This window comes from Perna viridis, chromosome 5, assembly GCF_037379345.1.
Source record: "Perna viridis isolate PV_CMFRI_1.1 ecotype Kerala chromosome 5, ASM3737934v1, whole genome shotgun sequence".
NCBI classification, from domain to species: Eukaryota; Metazoa; Mollusca; class Bivalvia; order Mytilida; family Mytilidae; genus Perna; species Perna viridis.
In genome coordinates this window covers 19,792,766-19,805,362 of record NC_142449.1, presented here as the reverse complement: position 1 = coordinate 19,805,362, position 12,597 = coordinate 19,792,766, and the positions used below count along the sequence as shown (strand labels likewise).

General features: G+C 34.9%; 1 protein-coding gene across 1 annotated transcript in view; it reads left to right on the top strand.

The window, feature by feature from the left end:
- Positions 1–12,597, top strand: part of LOC148616428 (uncharacterized) — a 97,935-nt gene that overhangs the window by 45,532 nt on the left and 39,806 nt on the right. The gene's annotated exons all lie outside the window — the stretch shown is intronic.

The window sequence follows — 12,597 nt, the reverse complement described above, 5'->3', positions numbered from 1 at the left end:
ATCATAACCACTGTATAAAACTGAGTGTTGCTAGTAGTATTTTAATTCTTTACACTTACTTTTACTCAAGTATCATTCCAAGAGAAAACAACACATATTTCTTAAATTAGAGCAGAGAATTTGTAAACAATGGGTGACTTATCTGACCAGAATCCAGACAATGACTTTTATTTAATCATCTTTAGATATATTCAAATTACTTACCATTCCCATTTAAAAAAATATTCAAAAGAGTAATCAAGGGAACCAAGATTATAGCGGTAATCAAAAGAATGTAATCCAGGGACAAAGACCAGACATGGAAAACAGACATACACGACAAAGAACATAAATTAACTAAAAGCATACATACAAAGTAACAAAAGTAAATGAGCAACTCGGACTCCACTAAAACCTGGGAGCATGGACCAGGTGCACCGGTAGTGTAAGCGTCCCCTGCTTTTCTAGAAACACCCGCCGAGTAGCTCATAAAAAAGCGGAGTAGACAAACGAGGAAAGGAAAACTGACCCGTTGAATAAATCAGTTTTCATGGTGTTGATGGATACACCATGACGATCCACGAGTTCATGATGACGACCATAAAACTTCTGTAGTGATGACCTCAATCGTGTAGCAACATAACCCTGTTCCAGAAGCCTATTTGTTAGAGTTCTAGCGCGATGCAAAAAGTCTGCGTAGTTTCGGCAAGCTCTGGCATAACGTATGAGTTGTGATATGAACACTCCATAAGCAGGAGCCGAAGGAATGTTGCCACAGATGAAAGGAAAATTGACAATTCTGAATGAAAAGTCATCACGTTTGTCGTAAAATTTGGTCAATAGTTTTCCTTTACCATCGATTTCTAAGTGTAGGTCAAGATATGAGGCTGACTTCACATTGTCTGTAGTATCTTTTATCATCTCTAGTTCTTTTGGGTAGATGCGATGTATCAAATCCCCGAAATTAGGATTGTTTAAAAATAATACGTCATCTATATAGCGGAAACTGAGATTGAAGGATCTAGCCAAACGATATTCTTTCTTTCTGATTAAATCAGCTCTAAAGTCAGCCTCTTAAGAGTGAAGAAATAGGTCAGCAAGTAAAGGAGCACAATTTGTTCCCATTGGAATGCCGACGGTTTGTTGAAAAACACGTCCACCACACCGAACAAATATGTTGTCGATTAAAAATTCCAGCATTTTGTAAACATCTTCCTCTGTATATTTGGAAGATGATTTGGTAACTGGTTGGACTTCACATATGATGCCTTTCTTTGGTATGGTAATCGTCCTTGTACTGGTATTAGCTAACTTTACAGTGAAAGTACCATTCTGTTTATAGTTGTATGGAAGGCAGATTGGTTGAATCTCAATGTCCTTGTTGGTAGATGACAAAGTGGATGAGTGCAAAATAGACAGTGATTGCTGATATGGCATCTCCTTGTCATAATATGTCTCAACTTCAGTGACCCTGTTACGTGGGATGGTGATTTGCTGTTGTAGTCTAACTATTGCAAGACGGTCATTGTTGCTAGTAAGCATCTTTTCCCTCATGGATATGCAACGAAACGACAGAAACCATGGTGTTGATAACTGTGTATTCTGTAAATATCATTGTCCATTCTTCTCTAGGTTTCTCCATCATTCGATTTAAGATGTTGGTACCAATGAGAACTGGTACGTGATAACTATAACGACTGTCAGGTGTGACTAAAAATAGCTGACGGGTAGTTGAGTTGGTATCGCTAGGTATTTTGATGTCTACTTTAATGTATCCTTAATATGATAATGATGTACCTCCTGCACATTCTATTTCCAAAAGCTGATACAAAGTATGTAGGTGCACTGTGTCTTGAAGATGTTTTAGGTGAAAAGATTCCGAAATGGTTGAAACGGTACTGCCAGTATTCAATAAAGTTGAAGTTCTATAACCATTGATTATAATGTCTGCTTCTGTAGGTTGTCCAAATAAATCTGTTGGTATGGTACTCTTTACAATATGGTTACGTCTGAAAATGGGACCTGAATTCCTAAAGCCTTTTACCGGTCCCTCCGTAAAGGCTTCCTGGCGTTTAAATCACGTTGTGAGTGGTCCAAGTTGATTCTGCATCCAATCTGAATATGACCCTCCAAACCACAAGGTAACAGCGAACTGTCTCCTGGTTCCTTGGTGGTCTTTGGTATTGCTGCTGAGTTGGTTGGTTTGTCGGTTGAAATACCTGTTGGTTGTTCCAATCTTGGTTTGATTGTGGTAGAATTTGGTAGTTTGGTTGCGATTGCCAATTCAAACTCTGTCTTGGTTGTCGATTATAACCTCCTCTACCTGAGTTATAGTTTCCTCTCTGGTTGGGTTGATTACTACTCTGAGTACGGTAGGGCTGATAGTTACCCTGAGTTTGGTTTGGTCGATAACTGTTGGAAAAGTTCTGTTGTTGACGTTGTAACTCTGCAACTGTATGAGTAAGTTGACTAACCATTCCCATGAGCTGCTCGACATTGGTCGGTTCTACTGATGTAGCGGCTTTGACAGTATTTGGCTTACCTGTAGACTTCTTTGGCATGTGGTCTCCCTCTAGCTGTCGAAGTGCTACTCTCAGCTTGTTGAAGTCTTTGATAGTATCAAACTTATGTCCACTAACATCCTTCAACTCTGGTCTAAGTCCTGTGTACAGCAGAATGTGTAGCATGTTGTTCACTTCCTTGGGCAGTATAAATTGCTTCTCCACTGCTCTTCCAAGGATCTCTTGCAGTCGGTTACTCCAAGTAGTAACATCTTCATCATCCTTCTGACGTGCACTATAGAATTCCGCAAGGATCTGTTCTTTATTGTCTACGTTACCATAAACACTGTCAGGAGTTGCCAGTAAGTCATCAATGGTCTTGTGGTCCTGGTACATCACCATTCTAGCTGCTGATCCAGTCAATGACCGACGAATAGCTTAGTCTTTCTATGTTGTACTATATGAAAGGTTTTTTTGTATCATCCTAACTTCGTATCGCCATATGTCATAAGGAGTTTCACCTTTATTGTCTCCATCAGAAAAACTTCTAAGCTTGGGTGGCTGTGATGAAGTTGTGTACACCACTGGTTTGGTATCCATTGCATAAGTCATCTGCTTTGGAATAGTTCCAGTAGCTGAAGTTGGTGGATCGGTTGGTAATGTAAGTCCGTGAGTCTCCTGTTTCTGCCTTGTCTGGGCTGTGTAGTCATTTATCCATTGATCAAAATCCTCTGGCGTATCACCCTTTGGGTTAAGGCCCATCATCTGGAAAGTCTTAAACATGGTATCATACTGTTGCTGTAAAACTGTTGGACTGGTAGGTTCCTGCTTAGTATCATCAGTAGATGCCATGATAATGATTTGTAGGTAACCAAATATCAATAATCTCTGACCTAGATATACAGTCACAAATATATAACTACTCAAAGTCCAAATAAGGTACTGATTTACAAAAGTATATACCTACCTTTACTATAAATAGACAGGTAATTTAATACATCTATAAAAAAAAATTGGGGTGAGATGTTAAGCTTCTACGTTAACAAACTCATAACCTCATAAAATGAGGATGATATTACACAAACAAATAATGGAAAGTCAATAACTTATAGTCAAGTTTCTCAACTAGTATAAGTTGGTATGCAAGAACTTAAAATACAAAATCCAAGCATAACTGCTTTCAACTTACATGTATACTGTGGCCTATGTGTCACCAAAGTATCTTGTACTTTGTATGAATAGACTACCCTATAAGTGTCTACAAATTCACCAATATTCTGACTGAACTACATGACCAATGATGACTGACCCTGACTCAACTAAGAAATGTATAAATGGAACTGAAGTATACCCTCAGCAAAGATAGAAAAAAATACCTCAAACGTATCTACTAAAGCTGAAATAAAAAATAAGGGTAGGTTCAAGGTATGTGCGAGGTCTGTGTTATGCTGCTTTAAATGTTATTTTAGGTATGCATGCAAGTACGCGAGTGACACGATCAAACATCCGCACAGTCAAGTGATTTAAAAGTTTAACTCGGTTTATTAAAGTTTAACTTATTTAATCGTATTTAAATCAAAAATCAAGATTTTATCTGAAATGTTCAAAGTCAAAAACAAAATTATATTGATGCACTCAAACAATATAATACAAGAGACAAACACATAAACTACAAGACAATTTAAATGTACACACACATAATAATACTAATGTACTAACAGTAACACATAGTTATCAACCTCAATCACATACGAGCAAGATACCTGTGTGTGATATGCAAAAAGTTTGCACACTGTATATGTGTATGCAAGTGTAACCCATATGCAAGTTGTTGTCAAATGTTACATTCTGCAATAAATGCACATCTACTAATCAATCAAATATGCACTCTGTTTGAAATGTGTTCAAAAGTAATTAATAAAAAAAATCAATAAATAAATAAATAGTTTTAATTTGAGTCACCAAATATAACTATTCAAACCTCAATGTAAACAAAGGATTTGTTTACATTTGCACATCTACTTCCTGTGACATTAAACTCATGTGATCTATGAGTGGGTGTGTCAGCGAAAAAGGGGGTCGAGTCTCAATAAACATATTAAGTGTAAATATATATACATATTTGTATACATGAATACAAATGCCTAATGCACTCAGATTTTAACAATACACAGTTCCTGTAAAGTGTTACAGCATTGTATAGACTTATTTCTAAACTACACTCAATACAGGTCTTATTTTCCAAAATCAAAAACAGCTGATTTTTTAACACTTTTTGACAAAGTTTCTTTTCATAGAAATTAATAAAAAAATTTAAATGACAGTTACAGTACACACAAAACACATATAAACGTACAACACAAAGGTGACATCAATCATTATAGTCCAGTTTAAAGCTGAAAAACACTACAAATTGTCTAAGTGCTGTTAAATTTTCCGCCGGCTGACGACTTCCGGAAGTTTACAAACTCGGATCGGTTGCACTAAATTAATGAATGCTGGTCACGGGAACAATACTAAAAGTTCGTTGCAACATCAAACAGAATTCCAAGCCATCGGGCCTCACGTTGGGCGCCATTGAAACCATGTTGGGATCCACAAAATAAACATGGATGATTTAGGGTTCTTTTATTGATAAAGCAGATTGGAATCTGTTACAAACAAATTAATTGACCCTGTAATACAATAAAATACTATAACTATATTTACATATTCTGTCAACCTGTACAATATTATTAGAATAAAATATAGATTATGTTTTCATGTATTTGTCTGTCTCCAAGACTCAATATATTTTGCGTTTACATGTATGAATTATAATTATTCATGATTGACATAAATCTCATACCAATATAATTTTGTAACTTCTGACATAATAGTATTCTGTACAGATCTCTTATACTCTATAAATTGTATGCAACATGTAAGATTTAAAATAACAGCAAATCATAAGTTGTCACAAATGGTATGTTAACACAAAAAATTATAATAAAAACACAACTTAATGATTACCTCTCAAATAGATGAAAAGGTGGGGTTAACTGTCTGGTATAATCCAGTATGACACATCATATAAAACCTGAAGCAAAAATATGTCTCATAACTGATGTGTTCATGGAACAATAATAACATTCATTACAAACACCAAACACTTTGAGTACATCATTAAATAAAAATATTATTTAACATATTAAAATCTAACCATTTAATCAATTATTTATATCCTATTTATTTATAAGAAATCGCATTCATTCAAGATTTGTCTCTTTTGAAACGTTTGGTTTAATAGCTCAATTATTAACTATTTTAAATATTTATAATCCTTTATATCATTTAGTCTCTTTAAATGGTTTAAATAGATTTTACTCATTCACTCAGTTCATTTTCATACTGCAAATTCATAAACATTCAACCTCATACTAGCTGCTCAGTTAAGACAAAGTTATTCTAGTGGGCTAAAGTGCTAGAAATATAGAAACAAACCTCAAAGACAAGTTCCAGAAACTCAGCAATACAACTAAACTTCCAAAGTAGATTTATGTTGAAATACTAGGCAGAAACTATAGACTAAGTTATAAAAATCTCAAGGAAATCAATATGTCTGCCATCCAGCTCAGCAAACTCAAAGAGAATAATACTCACATTCAAAGGGAAATCCCAAAGAGAATTTACATGTGACCTGAACAGACCAATAAATAAAAGAGAAATAAAGAGTTCAATAAATATCTCATCAGCTGATACGTAAATCCATCAGTCAAAGTAAATGATTATCAATTACATTGATAAAAGTAACAACATGTATACATTTTAATATAAATGTGAGTAAGTTTTAATAAACATATAAACCATTCATTTATTAATCTCAAATCATATATCATATAATAAATAAAATACAATACAAAAAATATATAGAAAGAGTAACATTAAATGAATATTATATCCACAGTTAATTCCTGGTTAAATTTTTTAATTCTGCCACATTTTTAATCGACAACATATTTGTCCAGTGTGGTGGGCGTGTTTTTCAACAAACGGTCGGCATTCCAATGGGAACAAATTGTGCTCCTTTACTAGCTGACCTATTCCATCACTCTTATGAGGCTGACTTTATAGCTGATCTGATCAGAAAGAAAGAAGAAAGAATATTGTTTGGCTAGATCCTTCAATCTCAGTTTCCGCTATATAGATGACGTGTTATCTTTAAACAATCCTAATTTCGGGGATTTGATACATCGCATCTACCCAAAAGAACTTGAGATAAAAGATACTACAGACACTGTGAAGTCAGCCTCATATCTTGACCTACACTAAGAAATCGATGGTAAAGGAAAACTATTGACCAAACTTTACGAAAAACGTGATGACTTCTCATTTAGAATTGTCAACTTTCCTTTCATCTGTGGCAACATCCCTTCGGCTCCTGCATATGGATTGTTCATATCACAACTCATACGTTATGCCAGAGCTTGCCGGGACTACGCAGACTTTTTGTATCGCGCTAGAACTCTAACAAATAGGCTTCTGGAACAGGGTTATGTTGCTACAAGATTGAAGTCATCACTACAGAAGTTTTATGGTCGTCATCATGAACTCGTGGATCGTTATGGTATATCCATCAGCACCATGAAAACTGATTTATTCAACGGGTCATAGTTTTCCTTTCCTCGTTTGTCTACCCCGGACTTGACTTTTTATGAGCAACTCGGCGGTTGTTTCTAGAAAAGCAGAGGATGCTTACCCTACCGGTGCACCTGGTCCATGCTCCAAGTTTTTAGTGGAGTCCGAGTTGCTCATTTACTTTTGTTACTTTGTATGTATGATTTTAGTTACTTTATGTTCCTTGTTGTGTATGTCTGTTTTCCATGTCTGGTCTTTGTCCCTGGATTACATTCTTTTGAATACCGCTATAACCTTGGTTCCCTTGATTACTCTTCTACATCTATAATCATTTACAGCAAATCTAACTGTGCTATTCAGAAGCAATGTGTATTGAATATTCTAAGGAAAACATCATCTGACATCACTATGGCTACAGTGCATTTTTTTTTAAATTGCATGTAGAATGCATTTTAACTTACATGCACATGCGTGAACAATATCATAATAAAATGCTCAGAAAAGGAGATTTGTTCAACCTAATTTCAATTTCCAAAACTCTTTCTCCAGTTATTATGCTAAGCCTCAAATGTTGAAAATCAAATTTTACCATTCCAATGGAGAAATAATACTGAGAGAGAAACTTGAGTAATACAAATACATGTATATTTACAGTAACCTGATAAACAGTCAAAATGTATGTCAAGTTAAGATGTTGTTCGTGTTCGTGTATTGAAATATTTTTATTTCAGAAGCCAGTTAACTAGGTTACATTTAATGTACTTTTGTACATGAATAAAACATTCTTGATTTAAGAAACGTAGACTTGAGAACCCAATTTACTTGTACACTTCATAAACTGTTAACACACAATAACATGTACATCATAATGTGACGGTTTTCTGTAAATCGGAAATTAAGCAAAAATGGTAAGTAAATTTTAAATATTAAAAAAAATCTTAAAAAGGGTAATATTTACATGTACAATGTTTAAGTATGAAGGTGACGAAAATCATGTTTTTATGTACATATACAAACATGCAGTCTGACGTATACATATATAGCATAACTGAAATTCGCTGAAGCTAGCACATTGGGAATGTACTTACATGTATACTGTACTTTTACGTGCACATACAGTCCTTGAACCGTTTCTCGCAACGATTTGACGGATCTGTGACCGCTGACTGATTGATCGCTGACGAATCGATGACTGATGACCGTTGACCGATCTGATCGCAGTTCTGTTATGTGAAATGGGGGACGATCTGTTTGAAATAAAAGAAATGTGTAATAAAAGTACGAATTGATGTTTAAATATGTTGCATTATGTAAATATGTGTAAAATTGACAGAGAAAACAACGAAAATATTAAAATACAGTTACCGCTCTGTGGTCACGTGATGTGATTACCGGCTTAATGGATAGGTTTGACTGATCGGTGATCGATGACCGATCCCAAATTCTGTTGCATGGATCGGTTCAGGTACATAACTAAAACTAAAAATATTTAACAATTTAAAAAAAAAACGATTTCAGCTTTTGAAAACACAGAGCCCAAACCTCATATTATTTGTATATATATAGACTAAAGCTACAATGTAAGAGGTTGGAATTCCGTTCCTCTATACCCCAACTGAAGTAAGAAAATAGCTTGCCGGACAACCTCTAGCACTGCTGGACCATCCGTTTAGGCTTTAAAAAATGTTCCCTGCCACCTACGACCTTCCTTCAGACCCCTACCAAAAAGTTTTAATCCGTGATACTGAAAAAATAATAATTAAAAAGAATGCCGAATGTCTTGTAGAAAAAAATTAAAACATAAACCTTATTAAGATCTTCTTTCTATCATAAATGGAAAAACAAAGAGTTAGAAATACTTGTTGTTTATACATTTAGAACCAGTTGTAAACACACATGCCGTGAGTGTGATCTTGGTCGTGGATAATCCCTTATGGAATGCAGAACTTTTTTAATTCGGATTTTTTTTCTTTTGACCATCACCCGGCACCGTCAAAACAAAAATAAATATCTCAAGGGCCGAATCCCAAAAGAGATTAGGCCGTGGACTAATTCTAAAATTATTAGTTGTTTAATCTTATTGGTTTCCATTGTGTATTGAATTTCGTGTCACCATAATGACTTATTTCATTTCAAAAGTACTGAATAAAAATAAATCCCTACCTACTGAGCCTACAAAATTTCAGAATGGTGATCGGAAACATAACATTTTTTTTCGGCGTTAGAGATTTTTCATCAGTTGACTGGCATGCACCAATAAATAGACTTACCTGTCTTACATGCACTGGAAAGTGTTGATTATATCGCAAAAAGTATTTTGCTGTTTCAAAGATCCAGCAATTGCTGTGGGCTGTACAATATAACCGTACAGATCACAAAATTGATCACTAGGTCATGGATCGACATTTAATCGCGGGATAATGCATTTCATGAATGAACGTGGTTACATGACAACTAATTTCCCCCGAATACACCATGACTATGCCCGGTGAATGTGTATACGCTTCGATGCTTTACACCGTCCATGAGATACCCTAAATGATAGCAAAGGGCGTTAAGAATCATCCTAGTCTTTCATGTATTACAAACATCACAAATGAATGCAAACAAGGTCTAACAGTATTGAGTATATATGTCAGCACGAAAACAAAATTAAGCCAAGTATAGGAACAGTCAGCTGATGGTCAGCGTCACTTATATCGTGCAAATAATTGGCTAAAACCGTACTAAGAAAGATTTTTGGGGATTTTAGTGGTTTATATCCACAAAGACAGTCGAATTATCTGCTCAAAGCAAAAATGTCCTAGCTTTGTAAGTGCTATCGTTTTCAACTTTATTGTTATGGTGTTATTTAATTAATTTAAAATGTAAGAAACAATATTTAACATGATTAATGTTCAGATATGTTAATGAAGTTACGTTGGTTGTCCTAATATTTATACTCAATAATATCATGAAATACTACAAATGAACATATATCTTCCTTTTTAATGAAAAGAGATACTATGCATATCAGACTCGATACTTAGTGATCTATATCTAAATCACACTTTAGCATTGTACTTTTACTTCGTAAGTATTCTGAGGAGGCAATTTCATTTTCTATAAGCTTATTTTGCATGCTAATTATGACTAGTGCAGCATTCAATTAATGCAGGAAAACGGTGATTGTATACCCTTTACTTAAATTTGAATTGTAAAACAATCTGTTTGATATGTGATTGAAGACATATTACCGTACTATTTCTATGCAATATAGCAAATGATACTAACAGTACCTCTCTTCATTGGTTCATTACTTCCAATAAAGGACTCTAACATTTTTGCAATACTTGCTATGCAGCCAGTGGTATTTATACGAGATTGATTTTGAACTTAACAGCTCGTCAGAAATATTGATATCTCTTTCCTTATATAGTATCATAACAACTTGTGACTTTTCACTCTTTACATTTAGCTTAAGATATGCCTTTTTGTATATGCAGTTCTTTTCTTAGATTTATCTGAGTCAATTCGGAGGTTGTCATTCATGAATTTTGGAACGAACTTGGGGTGACCAATTTCTTATCAGTTTCTCTTCCGGAAATAATACATACTGTAGTTTTATTGTTTAATAATATTATTATTGACATAATCGTGTCGTTAGGTATAACGTGTTAATATATTATGTTATTTAGATACAGTCCTCACAAGATCACTTTGGTGCCGTAAAACAATACATATCATGAACCAATATGATGTAACGTATTTCCGAGACGTTTACTTGACAAAAAAATTGAAATTCAATTATGCGAAAGGAAAAAATCTTAACCCTTGTCGTGCTAAACCCGGACATGTTCGAGATTGAATCTGGTTCCGCTTTATTTATTCTGGCAGTGTTAATCTTAGTTTGGGACCGCAATTTATGTCCATCTGCAAGCAGCATGACTGCGCTTTAAAATGAGGCTATCTGACATAGTTTGTTAATGAATAATGAGTTGAAAACTAAAACTAAAAGAAGAGGTTACCAGTTTCCGCTGTCGAAAACAAAAATGAATTTTTTTTTTTTTTTTTTTTATTTTTTTTTTTTTTGGGGGGGGGGGGGGTAAGGTTCATTTCTCGGATCCTCGCCATAGCAGAATTAATCTGTAGTACTCTACTTTGCCTGGAAACTAAATAGAATAATTTATGTCACCATCATTTCGATGTCAACATCTTGTATTGACCACTTCCAGTTTTAGGCTAAACAGAGGCCAAAAATTGGGAAAAAATTCAAATTTTTCATACGATGGACTCTTCAGCGGACTCCTGACTCCCACTGTAGGATGAATGTGTTTTGTTCCCGTTGAACCACGCATGTAGCTTATAATGAGCAGTGATTGACAAAAATGACCTTTTTTCGAGTGACAGACCCATTTTTAAGCGTTGGTTACTGACCCTACCACGACCTCATCACCCATCAACTCCATCCTGTGATTACCCGTATTCAATTTATATATAAAAATCGCTATCAGTACCATTGTGTAACGACGTGACCAGAAGGACCATATTTGAATGGAGAGGTTTTGCAAGAACAGTCAGGTGGTTTTGCCTTGAAGTCCTCAATCTCGAGGTTCTGCAATAGCCTTTTATAATTGAAAGTTTTGGATGCGATGGGTGAAGTAAAGGAATATGAAATAATTGGTATGGATTTGTCTTTGCAATACGGGGGAATTTTGTTGGTAACGTTTTTGTGATGGAGGATGTTAGCCACATTATTTGCATCTATACCTTTGTTGACAAACGGTAGTGGAAGAAATGATCGTTTTTCTTCATCTTGACTTTTCACACAAACTGGTTTAAAGAGTCTGTGGAAACCAATATCCAAAATGATGGCAACAAGTCTGTATAATGATGAAGTGTGTCAGAAACAGGAGTGTCAAGACGTGCTTTGTAAAGGGAGTGTAGTAGAGTGAGAGGTATAGAATAAAGTTTGGTTCTAATGTAAAGAAGTACAAGAGGTTTTTGTATGAAAGGAAGGAGACCATCTATGGAGACATTATGTAACTTAGGTGACGTATAGTGGCGATGGCCATGACTCATTTCCCGTCTTTTGTTAAATAAATTCATTACATTTATGTTATTGTTATATTGGCTTGAAAGGTTTCCTATACTTTTGATGTTGTCATTGCATCCGTAAGGTATTGCAGTACCTAGTCTGCGTATCCAGTACTCATCTCTTTCCCTATGATAGTTTTTACTTAGAACGGGACTGTTCGTAGGATGGTAAATTTTTTTCTAAAATACGAACTTTCAAGGGTAGGATTGAATGATCTTGTTGATTAAAGTGTTTATAAATTGTCGGGAATTTGGTGGTGTTAATTCCCGAACGATGACCGCACATTCTTTTATTTAATCGTTCTTGCGTTTCTCCGACATATATTAAACCACATAAGTTGCATTCTAATCCATATATTAAGTTTGTCGATTTGCAACTTAAGTCATCGTGAATTCTTGTATGGAAGGTTTTGTTTGCAACGGC